We start from the raw sequence: 20,293 nt of genomic DNA on the forward strand, positions 1-20,293 counted from the left end.
AATAAAATTTAGTATAAAAATAGTATAATAAATTATATTCCTTAAGTATCTGAAAATCTAATATTTTACGTATGTTTTTTTCTTTTTGTCTTTTTCTCTAATACTCCTATGACCACTGTTCAAATAGCTTTTGTGACAATTTGCCTGTGAAACAAAATTAAGTCAAGATAGTTTAATAATTTGTAGGATTCTAATGTCAACAACATTTCTTTGAAAAGCGTATTCCATTCATATTCATTTAGGTTTCAGTTGTGTAATCACTAGCACAACATTCCATTTTTAAATTATAAATACGCATGGTATTAAGAGATGCATATGCTGTTTATCTATCGAAAATTCCCTATAAATGTTGTAAATAATCTGTTCAGCTTTTCTCCTGCAGAAAGGCTTTCTTAAGAAACGATACACTCCGGTGAAACTACAGTCACAGTTACAGAAGTCAGATGAGAGCACTGACCGTGTCTGCAATATTTCTGTCACAGGCTTTTTCAACACCTGTTGATCAGTCAATCAGAGGAAACCTCGGGGGCTGAAGATATGCCAGCTCTGTGAAAATTCCTTCCCAAAATAGCAATAGCTGAGCAAATTGCTAGGCCAACAGAAGTAGATGATGGACAGACCTTGGGATTTTGTGTGGCACAGCAACTGTCTTCAATGGTTGGCATTTTTTCAATGTATAAACCCTTCTTTGGTCCAACAGCTGATTTCCTCCTTTATCATATTCTTCCTTCATTTCTGTTTTCCCAGGGAGTGACAGCACATCCTTCCACATTAGACTTCCTTTGGTCAGCAGCTTCTGAAATTATTTTACAGCTGTTCCTAGTTGTTTGGCAGCAACCACTTCACTTTCAAGTTTGATATTCCCTCACAAGTATCCCTATGAGGCCTGTAAAACGCAAACTTTCAGAAAAAGAAAAGGCTGTGAGTTTTGATTTAGGTCAAATAAGTCTCGAAGCCGTTTTTAAATATCTAACTATTTTGGTAGATTTGCCTTTACCTTCTAATGGAAAAAAAAAATGGCCTCACACAGTTTAGTGACATCCTCATATATTTTTTTAATAGTATACGAAGTCCATTAACACTTTCAGCTATGAAAAGATTCTTAAGTTTTTTAAAGTTACTTTTCAAACTGTAAAAATTATTGGTTTTCTTCCTATTTCCCTTAGGATAATATAATGAGCTCTTTTCTCTGCTAATGTAAGCACTGGAACAATCTCTTTTAACGACCAATTCAAAATTCCATGCATTTACTAAGCTGTTCCATGACTTGTATTTAAGTTGCGTCAATTTTTTGTTGTTATAAACAATGTGAATTTGAACATGTTTTTCATAAAGCTTTTCCTGTAGTAAGTATCGTGTCCTCAGAACAGATCTAGGATAGAGTGGGTCAAAGGATATGACATTTTAAAGTTAGCCAGATGAAGATGAAGGCTCATATGCACGAGATGTCCACTTGTAAATGGATCTGGTGATTTGCAAATTAGCAGGCAAGAGAGCTGACCCACAGCAACAGAAACTCTGTTTAATATATTTAAAAATCAATGAAGTTTATTTTCAGTTCTCTGGCCTGAAACATACTGAAATCAAAATTCCTTTCTTTATTCTCTATTTTATAACCAAAGAACTTCAAAAAAAAAGTAGGTAGAGAGTAAATTTCTTTCTCAATTAAGAAAAGATTTTAAAAAGGTTCAAATGACTTTAGGCTGATTGTGTGATTATTAATTAATTAATTAATTTATTTTGCTGCATTTTTTTGATGGTAAGTACAATGCAAGCACAACAAATTTCAAATACAAAAAGGAAAAGAAAAATTGAAAGTTTCTTTTACTCTTACCTTCCAGATATAATAATTAGTATACAGTGTGCTCGTTTTACTTAGCAGTGTACTTGGGATATCTTTTCCACATTACTTCTTGTTATACTGTATTAGGAAGTACATTTTTTAAATTATCATTATTAATAAGGACAAGTAGAAGGAGTAAAAAGAGTGATAATCAAGATAATCTCTGATGCCATTTTTACCCTCTAATACCATTTTTTAATGTAGCAATAAAACAAGTACATTGGAGTAAATTCTCCCATTCAACCCTATTCACAACCCCTGTCAGAGTGCATTTGCTCTCCCAGATTAACTACTGTTATCATCCGGGGAAACTACGTTTTTTATCCATATGTCAGGAAAAAGAGAAATTAGAGACACAGATTATGACATATAGATATAATTATACATACACACTTGTACACCGTGGACAATTGGGTTGTATCAAAGTTATAAAGGTTGGATTAATTAACATCCAAAAATCTAATACTTAATTTGCCATATTAATAAGTCAAAAGAGTAAAGCTATATGGCTATTTCCATAGATTATTAATGAGTATTTGGACAAAATTTAACATCCGCTCTGAATTTCCACCATTGTGGGATGGGAAGAGAATGGTTCTACCTTAGCATCATACACGTATTCTTCTTTTAATATACTCTTGACTCTTATTTACTAAAATTTGTTCCAGATTTTATATTACTATTCAAAGTAGCAATCTGCACTTTTCTCTCTTTATTAAATCTGATATCCGTGTTATTCTGTCTTTGTAAAGAAATGTTAATTTTGCTTAAACTCAATAAAATCTGCTTTTGAAATTAATGTTACTGGCTTTTAAGCCCAGAAGAACAAAAGTTCTCTACATTGGGGCCCTATAAGCCAAATTGAAAATGCGACAATTTCTGATTAAGGATCATAATACCTAACTGTGCCCAAATACCGATATATGTAAAAATGGATTATGGAATCTATTCACAGACAACCTCAACTCTACTTTTATTGCTTTTGTGATAAAATTATTTTTTTCTATTAATTGTTGTGCACATACACAAATTGGCCAACATCTCAAGCAGCAAAAGCATGTGATCCAAAGACCACCCAGAGGCTTGGGCTACAAATATGCAAGAGATTCAATCACAGTTCCTAAAATATAACTCATGAGGGACAAATCTGAAGTTTACTGCTACATACAGGTGGACATACCAGTTTAATCAAACACATCTTTGGGGCATAGCTTATTCTGTGACGTCTTCAAGTCAGATACAAAGAGGAAGAAGCAGGCAGACTGGCTATGGTTTGAAGTACACTTATTCTCAGATGGGAAAATGTGTGAAATAATATTTATGTTTTAAGACACTAATTTTTTAAATATTTTTTTTATGAAACAGTAGGTAACTAATAAATGATTTGAGAGGTGGAGCAGGTCCACTTATGTCATCTGTAAGAAGAGAAAGGGAGATGAAGATCACTAAAAATAAGCAGGTCAAAGAACCAATATGCTAGAGTGGAGTAAATAGACAAATAGATGCTGACACCACCCAAGATACAAGATACTGGGAGCACTTGGAGTAAAGAGAATCAAGAGCCCAATTAGATCAAAGCCTCAATTGAAAATTGTGGATGGAGAATGCACTGAAAGAGTGAATGGAGGATGTGTGGCTCAAATGTAAGCACGTAGGGCCGGCCTGGTGGCTCAGGCGGTTAGAGCTCCATGCTCCTAACTCTGAGGGCTGCCGGTTCGATTCCCCCATGGGCCAGTGCGCACTCAACCACAAGGTTGCCAGTTCAACTCCTCTGAATCCCGCAAGGGATGGTGTGCTCTGCCCTCTGCAACTAAGATTTAACACGCACCTTGAGCTGAGCTGCCGCTGAGCTCCCAGATGGCTCAGTTGGTTGGAGTGTATCCTCTTAACCACAAAGTTGCCAGTTCAACTCCCACAAGCGGTGGTGGGCTGTGCCCCCTGCAACTAGAAAACGGCAACTGGACCTGGAGCTGAGCTGCGCCCTCCACAACTAAGACTGAAAGGACAACAACTTGAAGCTGAACAGCACCCTCCACAACTAAGATTGAAAGGACAACAACTGGACTTGGAAAAAAAAAAAAGGCCTGGAAGCCTGGAAGTACACACTGTTCCCCAATAAAGTAATGTTCCCCTTCCTCAATAAAATCTTTTAAAAAAAATGTAAGCATGTAAAAGGGCAGAAATTTTTATAAGTGGAAGTAATCATTTGGAAGATGAACTGAAATCCAGAGAAGGGGTCACTGATCTCATTTCCCAATTTGGATGCACAGAAATGGGCTCTGGGGGTAAATATCAAAATGCAAACTGTGTTACTGTCTATGTACTAATCTCACCTTTAATATCAATTAAACTTTGTTATAATAACTTAAGAACCTTGGCCAAGCATCTTTCCAAAGGAAAAGAACTTCTGTTTTCCAGATTCTTATATTTTTAGAAACAAGCATGATTTGCTGCACTGCTCACAATATACAAGAAAAGTCACATTTCTTTATCTTTTTGAATAAAATGATATCTAGCTTTCAGGCCTCTCTTGGGATCACAAGCTATCTTTTTTTCTTTTTCCTTTTTCTTTCTTCTTACAGCTTTATCACTCCCTGGTGTTACAGCACAATTTAAGAACCTGGCATCCCAGAGAAATGTGGCAGAGGCCTCCCTCTGGTCAGTCCAACATGATCGCCACTGAGATTGTGGGGTTTATTGCCCGTGTTAACGGGCCCAATGGCCCGTTAGAAAGTAGAGTCATCCACTTCTTTCAGTGCAGCTCCCAAGATCATGATACTTAACGTTCAGTGCCTAGACATATATGCCCAGTCCCTGCTCAGTGTCATGGCCCGTCACAGAACTCAGCACCCCTCTGTCCTTCCTGGTCCCGAGAATCCGACTCTACTCTCTCCCAGGCTAGAACCAGTATCTTCCCCCAGAAACACCAGCCCTCATCTCCCTGAGATAATCTAACAATATTATTTCAATCACTCATATAAATCAATGTCACTTTGACTGATCAATGTCACATTCTATTTTTAACTTTTCTATAAAAAGGTGTGATTTTTTTTTCTTATAACAAGGGAACGCTAAACACACTAAAACTTGAATATACGTCCTGGAAAGAGGAAGGGAAAATGGGTTTTCATTCATTTGTGAGTGACTCAACAACAAGAAAAAATGAGTCACTAGTTTATCAATAACTCATTAGAATTAATTTTGTTATTCTGTACAGAGAACATTTATTGGCTTGCATACCCATCTTTTTTCTTTCTAGAAACTGCAAGAATATGTGTCTTCCTGCTAATGTTTTCATAAGAGAAAAATATCAGCATGAGTGTGCATGTCCTCAACACACAATTTAGATGGGGTTGTAAATGAACCTGGGATTTACACAAATTATTGCCTGGCTGCAGTCTGGTCTGCGGGGGGAGGGGGGATCTTGATGGCTTCCATGTAATTTACCATTAATACAACAATAAAATCTGTTAAAACATTGAGATGATCATTGGGTTATATGGTTAGCATCCATCTATCTTAAAATTAATAATAATAACATTGTCATTAATATATTCATCATATGTGTGGCATTTTTAACCACTTGCCTACTTAATCTCAGCAGTTCGTTCCATAACTAAGGTAATATCAGGGAGAGAGTACAACACTTTCATTCCTATAACATCTTCCACAGTTTGCCTTAGGACACACAGAGGTTTTTGATTATTTTTGATTATGACATTTTCAAACACAAAAAGTACAGATATTAGTGTAACAGACACCCACAACAATACAAGATGTGTCAAACATTATTATTTTTCCATATTCTCATCATTATTAGTTTTTAGAAATGCAGCACTAGATAGTTGAAGCCCCTATTCCCTTCTCTGATCCAGCTCCCAGAAATTTCCTCCAGTGCCTCATCCTTTCCATCTTCTGTGTCCTATGTCCCTGATACTGGAGACTGTCTGTTTTAAATTTTCCAGAGAATAAACTTCCCATCTTCTCTAGGCATGAGCAGGGATAGTCCCCTGGCTATCTAAAACGGAAACAGGGCAGTATAGGGTTCAACTGCTTCTTAGGGATTCTTTCAACCAATTCCCTATTTTCACTTCCTGCCTCACTCCCAGCAATATCCAGTGTAGCGAATTAAAATTATTTTCAAGGAGGGGCTGCGTGCCTTCAATTCCTGAACCCCTTTGTGATACTATAAGGAGAATCATTTACTTCTCATTGGTTTCTCCTTCTGCAGGTGTTTTAAGTTTTCTAATTTAGTTAGACCACTCTTCTACTGTCTTCTTCCCCAACTTCTAAACTTTTGGTTTTTTTTTACTCTTATCTTAGGGTTTTCGTTTATTTGTTTAGGAAGAAGACATAAAACACGTGTTTTATCAACCATAGGGTTTTTTTTTCCCCTATTAGTATAAATTTTAAAACATATTTTTCAGAATTATGTGGAATCATAAAAGATTCCTAAATAGCCAAAGAAATACTGAGAAAAAAGAGCAAGACCAGAAGTATCACATTCTCTGACTTCAATTTATACTACAAAGTGACAATAATCAAAACTTAAAGGTATTGGCAGAAAAACAGACACACAGACCAATGGAATAGAATTGAGAACCCAGAAATAAACGTACATATATATATGGGAAGGTAATTTTCTACAAAGAAACCAAACACATCCAATGGAGAAAAGAAAGCCCCTTCAGTAAATGGTGCTGGGAAAATTGGAAAGCCATGTGCAGAAGAATGAAATTAGACTGCCATCTGTCACCATATACCAAAATTAACTCAAAATGGATCAGACCTAAATGTAAGACCTGAAACAATAAATTGCGTAGAAGAAAGGAGAGCTACTAAACTTATGGACCTTGAGTTTAAGTGAGGATATTATGAGTTTGACCTCAAAGGCAAGAGAAGTAAAGGCAAAATAAATGAATGGGACTATATCAAGTAAAATGCTTCTGCACAGCAAAGGAAACCATCAACAAAACAAAGAGACAACCATCCAAATGGGAAAAGACCATTTCAAACAATACCTCTGAAAAGTGTCTAATATCCAAAATATATAAAGAACTCACACAACTGAACAACCAGAAAACAAATAATCAAATTAAAAAATGGACAGAGGACCTCTACAGACACTTCTCCCAAGAAGACATACAAACAATCAACAGATATATGGCAAGATGCTCAACTTCACTAGCTCTTAGGGAAATGCAAATCAAAACTCTAGTGAGATAAATACCACTTCATGGCTGTTAGAATGGCTATTGTCAACAAGACAAATAATAACAACTTTTGGAGAGGCTGTGGAGAAAAAGAAACCCTCATACACTGCTGTTGGGAATGTAAATTGGTACAGCCACTATGGAAACAGTATGGAGAGTCCTCAAAAAATTAAGAATAGAATTACCATATGACCCAGCAATCCCTCTTCTGGGTATCTACCCCAAAAATCTGAAAACATTTATCCGTAAAGTTATATGCATCTCTATGTTCACTGCAGCATTATTCACAGTGGCCAAGATATGGAAACCGAAGTGTCCTTCATTTGATGATTTATCTAATCATCTTTATCCAGTAGATGATTGCATAAAAAAGATGTGGTACATATATACAATGGAATAATATTTGGCCATAAGAAAATATGAAATACTGCCATGTCTGACAGCATGGATAAATCTTGAGATTATCATGCTATATAAAATAAGTCAGACAGAAAAAGTAGACAACCATATGATTTCACTCATATGTGGGATATAAAACTGAAAGCAACAAAAGAACAAGACAAAGAAACAAAGACTCACAGACAAAGACAACAGTTTAGTGGTTATCAAAACGTAATGGGGAATGATAAACATCTAAGTATTGCTTTGTCTTGTGCACCTGAAACTAATAAAATTTTTTGAAAAAAGGTAATGGGGTGGGGTGGGGAGCGGTAGAAGAGGATAAAGAGGGTCAAATATATGATGATAGAAGGAGAATTGACTTTGGGTGGTGAACACCCAATGTCATATGTAGATGATGTATTATAGAAATGTACACTTGAAACCTATATAATTTTGCTAACCAATGTCACCCCCATAAATTTAATAAAAATTAAAAATAAATAAATAAAACATGTATTAATGAGCATAATGGCTGAAATAGCCCAAAAAGTACCTAGTTCCAAGAAGCACCATTTCTAAATGATCAGTTTTGCCTGTAAAGTACAAGAGCAGACTTTCGTAAGTGTTCCATCATCAAAAAAAACTTCTTCAAATAAGAAACTGGATCAACTATAATAGTATTATCCAGATAAAGGAAGACTCAGCATTTCATTTCCAAATGAACTTAACTAGGAAGTTTTGTGTGATTATTTTCTGCCCCTTAGATTTGGCTCTGCTACCTGACCATGGAACAGAAAAGCTTTCTGCTCTTGTTACTGCTACTTGTTATTTGGAAATTTGTAATGTTAAGAGTATGTTACAGTGAGAGTCTACAGAATAAGTAAGAAAATGGCTTGGAAACATTTCTTTTTTACGATTGTTAGACGGTTCATACTTGTCCTGAACAATTTCATTCAACATTTATTTCTTCAACAGATATTTTTTTGGATGCTCATGATGTGCTACGCATTGGGCTAAGAACTCAATGTTGCAATGTGTATAAAATTCATTCCCTGTATGTTTATGTCTATTTAATCCTACTGTAAACTATGTCTTTAATACTGACCATAGTCATAAAATCATTTTTAATGAATAACTTGAAGAGAACAGTGGACTCTCCATTCAATTTGGTGGTTAAATTTTTAAATAGTTACTGGATTTATTACTTTAGGATAATCTACCATACGACTAAAAGTTAAATGTACTGAGCAGAAGATTATAGTAAGAAGAGTATTCCTTATGAGTCTCACTTTTTCTCCTTCTAATTGATAAAGAATACGTTAAAAAGAAAGGTAATGATTTTCAGTTACAAGGTCAGGATGTAGGCAAACATGTGTAAATTCCATGTTTATTAGCTCTAAAAAAAAAATTCTTTCTACACTAAGTGCCTTTAATTTCTAAGAACCCAGCCCTCAGACCTGGGGTTGCCTCCCAGTTCACTGCTGGAATTCCTGATGGTGGCAGTCTGAGGAAACATGAGTTCAGTTACCAAATATAGTTGAGTGGAGTAAGAGGACAGATAGGATTCTGAGGCCACAGTTGCCTCAAAGTGACCACAGACCAAGCAACCTTTAATGAATAGACGAGGCCAACCTTTGCTCCCCCAGAAAAGAAATGCTCATCTGAAATCCATCACTTCTGTGGAGTCTTCAAAGTAAGCACGGATTAAAAAGGTCTGTAAGATGTACCTTAATATACTAACGAACTAACAAGGCAACATTTGTTAATTTTTTTTTAAGTTAAAAACATAATAGTAGTTTGCCTGAAGATATTATACTAGTTAGAAGATGCCTTGATTTTTCTTTTATTTGGAGAAGAAAAGTAATGGGAATTTTGTCATCTTTCCAAAAACAGAGAATATGTAAGATTTATCTGCAGGCCTTATTTCTACCTGTGCTGTCAGATAACTCCATTTTCTATTATAATCTTAAGCATGCTAAATTGGTGCTATCAATTTCAAAAGGATTAGATATAGTTATTGAACCAACTTTTGTCAAGATTGTGTATGTGCTTTGTTTTACAGAAAATAAGGTAGTTAATTCATCCATACTTATGCTAAATACTGATGGCCTAAATGATATACTTTAGGTTTTAGTAACATTTTAAGTTATTATTATACTTCCGAAGGATTTAAAAAATCTGTTGAGATAGTAAAAGCAGACGTCTTAAATTATGTGTATGCATAAAATGTATATATATATATTTTTTTTAAAGGCAAAGTTTACTAAGGGAAACTACAGTCCAATCAAATTTAAACATCACAGAATAATTTTATAACATGTTTTTTTAAGTTACACATGAAATTGTATTGGATCCAATATATGAGGTTAACACAAAATTATTTCAGGCTCTAATTACTTTTTAAGAATTGCTAAAAGTACTAATTGCCTTTTATTATGAATAAAGTGACCACATATAAAGACCACTGCCTGACAACATTATACTACTCAATCATGTATGTGCAGAAGTTAAATCCTTATTACATGATAAATGTACTTTCCAATAGTTTTTCCTCAAAGAAAGGACTCGAATGCTCACCTCAATTATTCAGATTTTAAAAATCAGTCTATTTGACAAATTATTGCTAACAGTAGACAAGGCTTAAGAGATTTATCAAGCCAATAATTGCTCTATAAATATATGATTACATATTCCTAGAATACAAATTAGTCCTCTCGTATTCTAGTGTCTGATATGGATCAGGGTCTGTATCCTGGGGATTCTACCTCAGTTCTCTGTCTGAGCTTCTCTGTTTTGTTGCTAAAACTAAATATTGTAGTGGTCCTATAGCATACTTCACAACAGAATAAGTATCTAGATTACACTGGACAATTACAATCACTTAGATTTATTTACCTCATTTTCTAAAAATGTAGAGGGGAAACGTTAGTCAAGTTTCAAAATAAATCTGACCCATTCTTAAAGAGATACCAACTGAAAACTTCCAGGCTAAGACAAGGGCCTCCACTTCATTAAGAATATGTGTGTGAATGAGAAACAGAAACTCATAGACACAGACAATAGTTTAGTGGTTACCAGAGGGTAAGAGGGGTGGGGGGTCGGGGTGGGGGGTGGGAGATGAGGGTAAGGGGGATCAAATATATGGTGATGGAAGGAGAACTGACTCTGGGTGATGAACATACAATGGGATTTATAGATGATGTAATACAGAAGTGTACACCTGAAATCTATGTAATTTTACTAATAATTGTCACCCCAATAAATTTAATAAAAAAAAAAAGAATATGTGTGTGGAGGATATCAAAGGGTATTGTAATAACTGAATTCCAGTCAGGAATTTAGGCCATCTAGAGTTCATGGTTGTGTCTCAGTTACAATTCCAGCAAAAAAAACAAAGATTGAGAAAAACAGCTCTGACTATAACTTGTAACTATTAAATTATATTAGAAAATATAGAAACATATTTGGTAAATGTGTTTGGAATTTAGATGAGAGGAATGAAGTCCTGAATAAATATAATGGCAGTGGAAATGGATGATTTAGAAGTAAATTCTAGATATTTACAACTGATTCAATATGGTAGAAAAAGATGATAATACGAAGAAGACACCAGGGATAACTGAAAACACTCTCTGTAAAATAATTTATATGGCTATTATGAGCATTCAGTGAACTATTATATTGTGCCCCTGAAATTGAGATTAATATACTATTTGGGGCTATTTTTAACTGTAGAATAAATATGACATATCTTCCTGCAATGACAATTCACTTCAAGACAAAGAAAGTAGAAATCCACATGTATTATTAAGATATAGATTATAAAATTGTTGTGCAATTTTTTGCATCAAATAAGATTTTATGTTTTTTCATATTTGACTTTTGTTCTATAGCACCCTTGATGAAAGCGAACATTACCCACCCCCAAAAAAATAAATAAATAAAGGTTGGGAGAAGGAAGGAAGGAAGGCAATTTAGGAGATACAAACCAACTTTAACACTTCATGAAGCAATTTCTTTTGGGAGAACTGTCAAAATAGGGTGAAAGGCAGGAAGCTTTTATTGGATTAAAAATAAAGAGCAAGGGATTGAAAATTAGAAAATATATGATTGGCTTGGGTCACAGTATCCACCTTGTTTGGGGTGAGAAGGAACCAGAAAATACGAATAGAGCCTAGATGGCTTGGCATTTGGGGATTGGCTGACTGGATAGACTTGCTGGTCTATCCAGTTGCTATCCAGTTGCTGGTCAAGCAGAGCATTTCCAGGGACACAGAACTATCTAAGCTTCAGTTTGCTGATGTGGCACCCTGGGCAACAGGAGCTTTATATTGTGCCTACAAAATTACTTCAGCAGAAGAAATTTAGTCTGGGGACTGCCTGCCTGTGATTCACAAATAAGAGGAAAAAGAGTTTCAAAGCTTTTCAACTTTGGCTTTCATAGTTCAGGCTTTATTTTCAAATATTTTTAGCATTGAATCTTTGTACCCACAGTTTTTTTAAATTACTTTTTTAGTTATTGCTTAAATATGAAAATAAAAAATAAATAAAAGGACTAAATTTAAATGTTAAAATCACTCACAATTTTAACTTTTTTCCAAGAATGTGCAATAAGGAACACAAGATTCTCCTAAATGTCCCACCCTTCAACCGTATCCTTACCTAAGCCCTACCACAAAGGAAATAAACATTAATTGTTTGGTGCATGTTCTTCCAACCTTTTTCATGTATTTCTATCTAACCATATATACATTTTAAATGCCTATTGGAACATTACTGTCTGGACTCCCTAAATTGCCTGGCCCATATAATATGGCATATTGTGGGATTCTTGGTGCCTGTCGAAAGTATTTTTCCAATATCAAACACTTTGTCTTTCAAAACTGTAGTAGCTTGCCAAGATCTCTGCCAAAGTAGTCCATAAACAGATTGCAAATGTTCTCCCCTTATCTAAATTCTTAAGGTAAATAATCTTAATATTCCTAATGGGAAAAGAAAACTTTGTGGTTAAATGCAGGCTGCAACTCTATGTCTACGATTCCGATGGTTCAACTTTGGCCAAATAATTGAACATTTTTATGTTGTAGTTTCAGTAATAGAAATAATGAAAAATTATACCTACCCCATCAATTATACTGAGGACCAACTGGTTCACTATATGACAGCAGGCAATTCACAGTTCAGAAGCTTCTGTATGGCAAATCCTCAGGGAGGCGAGCTTTCATTGTTTATAACTGAATTTCCTTTTGTATTAGACTCTGCTATTTCTCATGCACATGCCTTGTCTTCCCCAAGTTCCTCCAAAGTCAGGGAAATATTGTACCTTTCAACAGCTTATCGTGCCTTGCTTCCTAGGGATCCAGGAATGTCCCAGAGTATTTTTTGATGGACAAAATAGAGGATTACCCTGGATATCATAGATCTGGTTTTCAGATCATTATCCATCTGAAGTCAGCAACTCTCAAAACAAATGTTAGTCATAATTTCTAAATGTGTCTATCTTTTCTATTATTTATATGTTCACACATGTATGTGAATTTTATACATTTCATGTATATTACATATTCAGGAACTCAAAAATAAACGTTTTCCTGAATACTAGGATAGTAATGCCAAGACAGTTTAGGATAAAAATGCTTATGTCAGAATGGGTAATATATACATCCAAATATAAACTACGAAAACTTACATGTTCTATATTTCATAGCAGACCATGAGTCCAGCAAAATTTGGATGATATTAACTTACGGAGAAGTTGCAAGCCATAAAATTACAATTAGAAATAATCTATAAATTAAGTGGCATAGAATTCTTTAAAAACCAATGAAGTATGCACAGTGTTTTAACAAAATAGTTGACGATGAAAGTTTACATTTGAAAGCAATATTTGCTTGGGATAAGCAAAGATGCTGACAGCTGCCTATTGAAGTTCAAGGTGGAAAGGAATCTGTAATGCTTCATATTATTTGCTGACCCTCCCAAACCTTTGCTTCACCAAACGTTTGCTTAGGATTAAGAGTTTGCAGGGAATGTAGTCAATAATGTAATAACTTTGTACGGTGACAGATGGTTACTAGACTTACCAGGGTGAATACATTATAAGGTATATAAATATCATATCAATTAATTTTATACCTAAAATTAATATAATATTTTGTGTCAACTATAAGTTAAGTATTTTAAAAAGATTGAGTCTGACATTATGTATAAATGTCAAACTTCACACGGAAGAATTTGCCTTCAGAACATCAAGAGGACACTTGCAGCTGCCTCCCTGATACAATTTGAGAGAACCTAAAGCAGCATAGAATTCTTAATATCAAATACCAGGTGTATTTCTCTCCATCACCTGCCATGATCCAGACACCGTGCCAAGCACTACCCATACAAAGACTGTTGGTTGCAGGTCCTGCTTTCAAGGTGTTCACAGTCTAACGAAGAAAGGGTTCTCTAAACTCATATCTATAATTCAACAAGATGAATGCTATTAGGTTGGTGCAAAAGTAATTGCAGTTTTTGCAATTATTTAAAAAATTTTAAACCACAATTATTTTGCACCAACCTAATATAATAAAATAACATGCAAAGTGTCATGTTTGGAAGAAGGAGCTGATTATACTGACTTAGGGAATCATGGAAAGCACCAAAAAGAAGTGAAATTAAGTAAAGTTTTCAAGGATGAACTGGGATTTGAAACACAGAAACAAAAGGGAAGGGCCAAAGGAACAGCATGTGCAAAGGCATGGAGTCATGAAAGAACACGGACTATTGAAGGAATGGTGAGTAAGCCAGTTAGGCATGACTGCAACATGTTTCAGAGTGACAATGGAGCATAAGGCTGGAGAGCATCAGTGCAAACTGTCCAGAGGCACACAGATAACCTGTATATCATACTTTGGACCTTCTCTTATCAGCCAGGGGTACCAATGGGGAAAAAAAGTACCAAAGGAATGATATGACCAAATTTGTAAATATGATTCTTCCTACCATCTTTGATCTCCTATAGCAATTTGTTTAAACTATTTTATATCAATTATCATGTTCCTCTTTGTGTTTCCGTCATTTTTACCCTTGGCTAATATAATACCTCTAAATCCCTTCTACTGGATTGTAAAACAATTAAAGGAGACAAACTATGCCTGGCTCATCTTTACCCTCCTTGGAGCTTCCTTGTGCACAGTGATAAAACTGTTGTTTAATTGATTTAGAGTTCCACTTGCCATTTCAGGAAAGGGAAGTGGATAAAAGAAAGAGTGACCATAAAATGAGCAGGGCCAAATAAGAGCCATTTCTCCTACGGTGAAGGAACTAGAACTATACACGAAGTCCAAGAAATTAGAAAATAGTTGTGGCTTATGGGGGTTTCAGGGGAAGTAAAAACTAAACTAAATTATTAATGATGGAGATGATGAAGAAGACACAAAGGAGAAAAAGACCAAGAAAGGCATTTCCAGGCAATTCAAATTCCTTAAGAGAAGAGGATAGAGGCGGGGGGCAGAAAAGATTTAAAGGTGTAGGAGAAAAGTTTATTCCTCAAAATTTCAAAATCTTTCAATTCTACTTGCTAAACTGGAATATTTTAATGTTTTTGGCATTTACCTAACTTCCTCTTTACAAGCTGCATAATTAGTTCTTTTAAGTATATTTCATTTCTGTGTCTATCACACCAGCATAGAATTACCAAAAGCACTGTTTAAAATAAAACATGAAATCTCAAAGAAATAATGGAAATATTTGCAGTTGTATTTCTTTTGATTATGACCTTTTCATTTTAGGGTGTTGACTGACATGTAAATCTCTGAAGCATAATTGTCCAGTGAGTTTGGGCCACCGGGGAAATTTCCCTTGTTCATCCACAGTGAATGAGCATTTTCCCTAGATGATAGGCATGTTCTAGCAGCAATAACTGGGTTTGCAAATTAAACCCAAACCATATATGCCATAGAGCTATTATTTTATTTTTTCACCGTGCAAGCAGTTTTTAAGCTACACCTAATCCTGACAACTGGATCCCGTCAGATGGCGCCTCTTTAAAACCAAAATATAAGTTAATAAGCAGGTGATTTAATCTGCCTCCGGCAAACACTCCCTACTTAAAAAAAAAAAAAGAAGAAGAACTGCAAATCATTTCATCATTCAGAACTTTGCTTTAAGCTTCCTCATATTTTTTTGTGAAATCTTAAAACTTATTATTTGGTGTTCATTTTGCGCTAAATATAATGAAATTAGTAGCAGAACTCTGATTGTGGATGCAGTTTTATTAGTCTGATATATTGCTTAAGACACTATAAAATCATGGTAGTAAAGTGTATGGTTAAGATCAGGATCTCTGGTGTCGTTGTCTGGCTTTAATTCTTGGCTCTTTTACATTTTGTGCCTTAGTTTCCTTCTTTCTAAACTGGGTGTGTTATGAGAATTTTAAATGGAATAATCTACATAATGGCTCTTGGTACAATGCCTACCTCATGGTAAACTGTCCATTGTTAGCCAGTATGTTTGTCATGATCATCAGTATTAGTGCTTATGTGTGTTGTATGAGTTCATTAGGAAGCTGATGTCCTATAGCAGGGGTTGGCAAATGTTTTCGGTAAAAATCTGGATAAATATTTTAGGCTTTGTCAATTATACTGTCTCTGTTGCAGCTAAACTCTGACAGTATTCTACAAAAACAATCAAAGATAGTCACACGGCCACACTCTAAATGAAATCAGCAGTCAAAAAGCTCTGCCTCTAAAATGATCCATTCAGCCACGTCACTATCTTAATGCATCCTTCCAGATCTCTACTCATTCTTATACTATTCTTTTGTTTTCCCTGGGTCTTTAGTTCCTTAATCTTTTTATGTTCAAACTCCTACCCATGAACTCCAATCCAGTGTAGATTTAGAATCCATTTCTGTCTTGCCAATATTCTCAACAACCTTGCCCATTTCCCTTCCATCATACCTGTGTGTCAAAACCTGGATCGTGTAACTCCACATCTTCATCTGGACAGCTGAGCTCTGGTGGAGAGAATTGTGCCATCACACAGATGAATGACACCGTACATACATCACATCTCACTTCAACTAAGCCCTTACCTTTGCCCATAAATCCTTCTTAAGGAAATTTCTCCCTCTCTACAACAGCTATTTGAAATCAACTCCTGTCTTCACAAAATTCCAAATGTGCAGAAGTCGCAAGACAAGAGCTCCCCTTTCAGTAACAAGTTTATCCAGATTCTCATTTTTTCCCTCCTACACACAAACACACACACACACACACTTTATTACTTCTTTCTTTTGACAATGGAAGAACTGTCCCCTTCCAACCTGAAGCCATTTAAAGTATAATAACCCATTTGACCTCACATCCTGGGAGACCTGGTGTATATATAATCCCCACTTTCTAACATGGATCTTCTGCTTCTTCTCCACTGACTAATTCCATTGGCATCGAAACGTGTTCCTGTGTCCCATCCTAATAAATAAAAAACCTCACTAGATTCCATACTTTTGTCCAGCTACACTCCCTCTCCTCCTTTCTATAAACTTCTCCAGGGTCAACTGTACTTGGAATCTACACTTCCTTTTCTTCGTAATTTCTCAACGTGTCTGGAATCTGATTTACAGCTCTGTCACATACACTGAAATTGCTGTTGCCCATTATGCTGCATTTCCAGTTGTTGAGTCAAAAGGGTACCCCCTCTTTCATGGGACATTTCTTACCCTGCTTTTATGACACCCACTCTCCTGGTTTCCCTCCAACTCCCTAAAGGACTCTTTCTTTTCTCTCTTTGTTTCTTGATGACCTTATCCACTCCCACAGTTTATGTTGCCACCCATGGGCTAATAATTCCCGATCCAGCTCTGCTTTTCTTTCTCCGGGCTCTGGACCACTATCTCAAATTGCCTTTTAGACATCAGCACCAGAAGTCCCAGAGTCCCCTCAGATGCAAAAAGTGCAAATCAAAATGAAACTCTTTTTTTCCCCTCAAAACTTGTTTCCCTAGTTGTGTCATGTGAGTTAAAGGCGCCGTCAATCCCACTGTGTGATTACTAAGTCTATGATCCTGCCTCTGCATGATGTCTTCATTTAATCAATCATCAATTTCTGTCATTTCTATCTTCTATTGGTTCAGTCCACTGTTTTGCATCTCAATTCACTTGTTCACATCTCTATCATCTCTTTTTATCTACTATCGATTGGGTTTCTTAGTAGCAAGTAACAGAAATATTCTTTGTTCAACTTGAGCACAAATTGCTTTACTGATAAGAGTAGTGGCAACTCACAGAATGAAGCCCAGAGTCTATGCTGGAGATAAGTCAACAGTCAGAACTGTGCCAGAAAAAGGCTCATGTGCGGTATCCCTGCTGCCACAGTTGAACAGTCTACAATACAGCTTCCATCTCCAACCCTGGATATCCCTCTGCACAACCACCACAGAACATTCCACACTGCTGCCTCTAAAGCCACTATCAGTGTCTAGTGATCAGAATGGTTTTGCCATGGACGTGCTTCAAAGTCCAAGATGGATGCATCTAATTGCAAGTCTAGGCTATATGCCAAGACTTGTGCCCAGGCTCCAAAGCACTGGGAAAGCAAATATTTGGAGATTTCACATCACATTATCACAAGGAAACACAGTTCTGAGGCTCATAACAAGAGGAATTACTCAAAACTAAGAAGGAGGTTCAGATAATGGGCAACCAAAACTAAAACAATGATAAATACACACAACCTCTAGAATACTACAAAGGTCCTCTCACTGGCTTCTTTCTTTCATCTTGCTTCATCTTCCCCTGACTCTGTCCTAAACCCAGGCTGCAATCAGTCATATTTCTAAATTGAAACTCTGGTGTGTTTCTCACATACTTACTTGACAGTCTTCTTTTGTCTCCCAACTGTCCGTAAGATAAAACTCAAGCTCTTCACATGACTTCAGGAGCTCTCTCAGCCCACTCCTGTTTTCTAACCTTCTCTCTGGCTATCTTCCCCATCTCCAGATAGATTTCTGTTTAACTGACCCTCTCTGAGTTACTTGAGTTTGCCATACTACCTCAGGTACCCAAGAATTTGTACAAGCACCACATAATAGTATTTAAATGAAGGACAGACAGCATATGCCACGGTGGTCCCATAAGTTTATAACAGAGCTGAAAAATTCCTATCACCTAGTGATGACGTAGCTGTCGTAAAGTCAGAGTGCTGTGGCATAAGGCATTACTGACAGGGGTCTAGAGTTTTGAGGGCTCCCTCTTTATCGGTGAGTTTAAAACATAAACAAGAATTTAAAGGATGTCCTGTGCCAGTGCTCGTGGCATCAATGTGTCCACCGTGTCCAGGGAGAGAGGCTGAGGTGACTGAACTCTGGCTGGAGGCACCCAGGCCCCTGGATAATGAGGATGTCGCCTTCGTTATTTCCGGCGACTGTCCTGGCTGTGAACAAGAGGAAGCGGCCACCCATCTGGGCCACCTTCACCCTGACACCTTCAGCAGTAAACAAGATAAAACTTCTTAAAGATAAGCTTGAACATGTAGGTGTGAAAGTTGGCGACTGAACCAGAGGTTGTAATGGCCTTTCTTATACTCTAGAATATGCAAAGACAAAAGCAGATTCTGGTGAAGAAGTTGTTCAAGATGGAGTCAGAGTATCCATCGGAAAGAAAGCACAGATAACACTTTTAACAGAAATAGACTGTGTTAAAGACAAATTATCCAGTGAGTTTGTGTCCAGTAACCCAAACATCAAAGGAATGTGTGGCTGTGGAGAAAGCTTTACTATTTGACCCCTCAGGACTACTCTGACTGAAACTGCCAGGAAAGCCTGTGGAAGCCCTGGGCTTACTGATGAAACCATGTAACTGTCACGTGCTTAAGGTTTTTAATGCATGGCTGCTGTATAAGGAAAATAAAGCGATGCGTTTTGAAAATGAAGCCAGTGTGTTATATTCCAGAAGAAGTGATATTTGCATTCTTTTCAGGGGACAGAAAATGAGAAGCCTTCATTCTCTTTGGTTTATTTTTCTGAACTGTAAAGAAAAAAACCAAAGAAGTCCTAGCCTGCACTAAATTATCTTACATCCTTTCTGTTAGAACAAGTTTCATGGAAGCTGCCTGCCTGAGAGGATTTCGGCAAACACATTCTTAGTAGGTGTGCTGCTCTCTGTGGATCTCTGTTGAATGGCTTCAGTGTGTATCTCCAGACCACATTGATGGTTCTTAAAATTCAAAGGCAGAAAGTCCTGACGGCTGATGTGACGTGGTGGTGCATTGTTTTTCTAACCAAACTTAGTATGCTTTTCTACATTTTTATCCAAAACGTCATCGTCAGACACCTCATTTGCTTATCCTTTATTAGCACCAGCCATTAGATGAAAGTGTCAAACAAAGATTTCCTTGAACTGCTGTGTAGAGTGGTTTTGAATGATGGCATCAAAAGGTAAGAATTCTTAACCCACCATTTTCCATCCACTTCTTTTGCCACCCTAAACGTCTGCTCAAGGTGGAGTCTCAAGCTGACTTAGATCCTTTTATTTGAAAGGCCTCTTACAAGCCATTTATTTAGCCACCCCCTCAATTCTATACCTGAGGAAGTGAAACCCTGGCGAAGTCGAAGGCCTTGTGGCCACCCCCACACTGAAGAGTGGGGGCTACTCATGTCTCCCCCTCTGTGCAGGTGACACGCCAGCCTGGGGCTCTGAGGCAGGCAGTGAAGGTAAATTGTAGGTCTGGCTTCTATATCTGGTTGACATTTCAATAAGATTTCTGTGTAATTTGATGGAGATCATATTTTTATTTTATTTTGAGTGAGAAAGAATCTTGTTTTAAAACCCATTTATATGACTTACCATGATGTTTCTTTGGAACTGTGAAAT

At 36.5% G+C, this 20,293-nt stretch overlaps 1 protein-coding gene and 1 pseudogene across 6 annotated transcripts in view; both read left to right on the top strand.

Moving 5' to 3' along the window:
• Window positions 1-8,997: 8,997 nt before the first annotated feature.
• Window positions 8,998-20,293, top strand: part of PALLD (palladin, cytoskeletal associated protein) — a 371,546-nt gene continuing 360,250 nt past the window's right edge. For 2 of the 6 annotated variants that reach the window (XM_019731447.2, XM_019731449.2), the window contains exon 1: window positions 8,998-9,149. The gene's annotated coding sequence lies outside the window, so the exon portion shown is untranslated. The remainder of the gene's footprint in view (window positions 9,150-20,293) is intronic. The other 4 variants (XM_019731450.2, XM_074338297.1, XM_019731448.2 and 1 more) reach the window with 4 other exon arrangements.
• On the top strand, window positions 18,821-19,204 carry LOC109447241 (iron-sulfur cluster assembly 1 homolog, mitochondrial; annotated as a pseudogene).

Source organism: Rhinolophus sinicus, linkage group LG07 (genome assembly GCF_036562045.2).
Source record: "Rhinolophus sinicus isolate RSC01 linkage group LG07, ASM3656204v1, whole genome shotgun sequence".
Taxonomy (NCBI): Eukaryota; Metazoa; Chordata; class Mammalia; order Chiroptera; family Rhinolophidae; genus Rhinolophus; species Rhinolophus sinicus.